Below are 4,241 nucleotides of genomic sequence, written 5' to 3' on the forward strand. Positions count from 1 at the left end.
CAGATCACACCAAGTCTTATAGACAGTAGAAATAGAAATACTTCAAAATCATTCTACTTAGTCTGGATATCCCTGATAGTAAAATTAGAAAAAATATATTATTATAAAGGGGAAATTACAGACACATTTTGCTAATGAATAAGGATGCAATATGATAAACGGCATATTGACATGTTGAATTAAAAATTGATGTTTAAGTAATACATTGGTCAAACACCTGGCTATTTTTAGAGACAAGGTCTTGCTCTGGCTCAGGCTAGTCTCGAGCCTGTGAGCTCAGACAATTCACCCACCTCGGCCTCCCAAGTGCTGGGATTACAGGTGTGAGCCACTGTGCCTGGCCTGGTTTTCCATTTGTATTAATATTTAATAAACATTTTCTGGGGAATTACCTTAAGAGTATCCTGTTCCTTATCAAATTTTTCACCCACTAATTTTAGCATCCATTGATGATTCTTGCCTAAATCGGTTATTACTATGATAGTGACCAAATGTAATTTTTTAACTCCAGGATTTCCTCTTTATTAATCTGAATTCTACCCTAACAAAGGATTTTCTTTTCTCTATGTAATTATTTATCCTTATTATATCTATAGCGACTCACAGATTCTTAGTAATTAATTCCTACTGTTATTCGTTTTGGTGTTCACATTGTCCCCAGTTTGGCTAGTGGGAGCCCTTTCAAGCTGTCCCTGTGCCTCTTGACATTTCCTCATCATTCTTTGATCATTCCCATACTTTTGTACATACAGAAATTGCATGTGCACAAATTGTAAAACCATGAGTTCCTGATGCTACCTGCCATTCCAATCCTATACCTAAGGGTACCTTTTGTCTTCCCTCTTTCAATATTTATAACTCCTCCAACAGTGAGAAATCTGAGTCCCAAGATTTTTATTGTATTTACTCATTTGCCCAAACATAAAATACACAGAAAGTTTTAGAACTGCTAACCCAGACCACTGCAGAAAGCAATCCTACTAATTAGAGTTTCTTTTTGCAGTCCTTTTTCGGTACTTCATTTAGGTGTATATAGGCAGAATACCGTGTTCACCCTCCCTTAGGCCAGGCTTTTCCCCCCTTTCAGCGTGGTTATGTGATTCTTTTAAAATTGTTTGCTTGTTTCTGTTTGTATTACATTTTAGGGATTTCTATTTTATTATTGATGCTATTGCTGTTATTTGAGTATGAAAACTATTGACATGGTTCCAGAAGTCAATACTACACAAGATATTTCTATTCAGAGAGTTATCTCCCTTCTCACTTCCCTTCCACTGTATTCCCACTCAGCCTCTGTAGGTAACAGATCTCATTAGTTTATCCTTCCTGTGTTTCTTTCTGAAAAAACAAAAAACCCCACTACATATAAATGCATTATATGATTATTTGTGTGCTTTTAAACAAAGGTAGCATTTCATAGTTTCGTACTCTGATTTTTTTTAAACTTAACTCATCCTAGAATCTGTCTATATCAGTTTTCTTTTTTTGAAACAGAGCCTTACTTTGTCGCCCTCAGTAGAGTGCAATGGCGTCAAAGCTCAAAGAACCTCAAACTCGGGCTCAAGCGCTTCTCCTGCCTCAGCCTCTTGAGTAGTTGGGACTATAGGCACCTGCCTCAATGCCCAGCTAGTTTTTCTATTTTTAGTAGAGACAGGGTCTCACTCTTGCTCAGGCTGGATCCTCATTTTTTTTTTTTTTTTGAGACAGAGCCTCAAGCTGTCCCCCTGGGTAGAGTGCTATGGCATCACAGCTCACAGCAACCAACTCCTGGGCTCAAGCGAGTCTCCTGCCTCAGCCTCCCAAGTAGCTGGGACCACAGGCGCCCGCCACAATGCCTGATTATTTTTTGGTTGCAGCCATCATTGTTGTTTTGGTGGGCCTGGGCTGGATTCAAACCCGCCACCTTAGGTGTATGTGGCTGGTGCCTTAGCCATTTGAGCCACAGGCGCTGAGCCTGGATCCTCATTTGTTTTAAGTTTATTCTTTTTTCTTTTTTTTGAGACAGAGTCTCACTCTGTCACTGCCATGGTGTCATAGCTCACAGCAACCTCAAACTCTTTGGCTCAAGCAATCCTTTGCTTCCACTTACCAAGCAGCTGAGACTAGAGGCGCCTGCAACAACACCCAGCTATTTTTTAGAGATGGATCTTGCTTTTGCTCAGGCTGGTCTCGAACCTGTGAGCTCAAGTGATCTGCCCTCCTAGGCATCCCAGAGTGCTAGGATTATAGGTGTGAGCCACCTTGCCCAGCTAAATTTACATTCTTTTCAAAGAAATAGCATACATACAGAAATCACATAAGCACAAGTCATAAGTGCATGACTTGATTTTTCACAAAATGAGGAGTACCCTCAAGTAACTTTCTGGTCCCCTGAAGTCACTATCCCCACTAAGGAAACAGCTCTCCCTACTTCTAACACCCTTGATTAACGTTGCCTGGTGTAAGTGTTGTATAAATGAGTTCATTTAAACCTACTCTTTGGTGTCTGGCTTCTTTTGTTCAGCATTATGTTTGTGGCTGTGGTTGTATATAACTGTAGTTTGTTCATTCATCTCATATAAATATATCACAATATTTTAATATACTATATTGTTGAGAATTTGGTATTTCCCCTTTTCTGGCTTTATGGATGGCTTTACTATGACCACTCTAATGTTTTTGGTACCTAGAAAGGGAGTTCCTGGGTTATAGGATATGTGAACATTTACCTTTAGTAGATGTCTGTAGACACTTTTCCAAAGTGTTAATTTACATTCTCACCAGCCACGAGAAACAGTTACTGCACACTCTTGCTCATGCTGGATTTTCCATCTATTTTACTCACTTTAGCCATGTGGGGGGTATGTGCTGTACTGGGTTTTTTAACCTATATTTCTTTGATGAGTAAATAGCACTTTTTCCAGCATCACCACCAAACTTGGCTCTGGCCTTGGAGTCAGGAGACCTCACTGGGCCCACCCTGATTGGATAGGTTGTGTGACACTGACCTGTCTTAGTCCAGGCCTGCTACCACAACAAAATGCCTCAGACCAGGTAACTCATCAACAATAGGAATGTGCTGCTTACAGATCCAGAGGCTGGAAAGTGCAAGGTCCAAGTGCCAGCAGATCCCATGTCTGTTAAGGGATCTCTCTGCTCCATCCATAGATGGGGTCTTGTTGCTTTGTCCTCACATGGCAGAAGAGGCAGAAGAGGAAGGGAGCTCACCCAGTTTCTTTTACAAGGGCGCTACTCCCATTCATGAGGGCAGGGCCCAGCTCTCATGGCTTAATCACTTCCCTAAAGCCCTACCTCTTCATACTATCACAGTGGGGCTTAGGTTCCAACATGTGAATTTTGGAGGGACACAAGCATTCAGGCTATAGTGGGCCCTAAGTTTTCCCCTTGCACAGTGAGAACCATGAGCCTTGTCCTGTCCCTGCAGCAGGGGCAACTTTGTTTGGAGGCAGTGGGGCTCCAGGGCTGTCTTCCAGGCCTGTCCCCTTACTTTCATGGACACTGGCTGGACAGAAGGCAGGACCCACATGTCAGTCTTCTCCCTGCTTCTGCCCTTGACTTTTTCTTCCTTTGACAGCATCTCAAGGCTTCCTTTTCCAGATCACTTTCATCTTCCTTCTATATCACTGAGGCAGGCCCTAGGCCAGAAAGGGCAATGGGTGGACCCAGGAGGGCACAATTGCATTTGGCTTGCTCCATTGCCATGTGACCTGGGCTGCTTTCCAGAAGGATGTGGGGTGTGGACATTGCCTACAGCATCTCTGGACACTCTAGTTCTCTTTTATGCTGTGGTAGAGGAGGCCATTAGAGCAGGTTAGCAGGGGGAACTATAGACAAACTATCTTTGTGTGCTTAGGATGGCCAAACAGACATGCAGACAGGTGCCACAGGCCTGTGTGCCAATGAGGAAAGCACAGCAGGCCCACAGGGGCTCTCAAATCCCCTTGGAGAGCTGGCAGGAGGAGGATGCTCCCACCTTCCCATCATTCAGTGCACCTGGGTTGCTCTGAACCAGGCATGACTTGGGTGTAGAAATCCACCCCTCATTCACTCCAAGGGGACACTGAGTGGTGGTGCTTGCAGACCTTGTGGGGAGGCTCTGCAAGTATGTCATCAGGATAGCTCAGGCCTGGTCCCTGACTCCAGACGCTCACAGCTAAGGGAAAGCTAAGACACTGGCTGTGACTGTGCTCTGGGAGAGGCACAGATGGTCTCTTACGAGGAGGGCTGGTGGGTAATGTGGG

Source organism: Otolemur garnettii, unplaced genomic scaffold (assembly GCF_000181295.1).
Source record: "Otolemur garnettii isolate 467f Iridium unplaced genomic scaffold, OtoGar3 scaffold00011, whole genome shotgun sequence".
Lineage (NCBI taxonomy): Eukaryota > Metazoa > Chordata > Mammalia > Primates > Galagidae > Otolemur > Otolemur garnettii.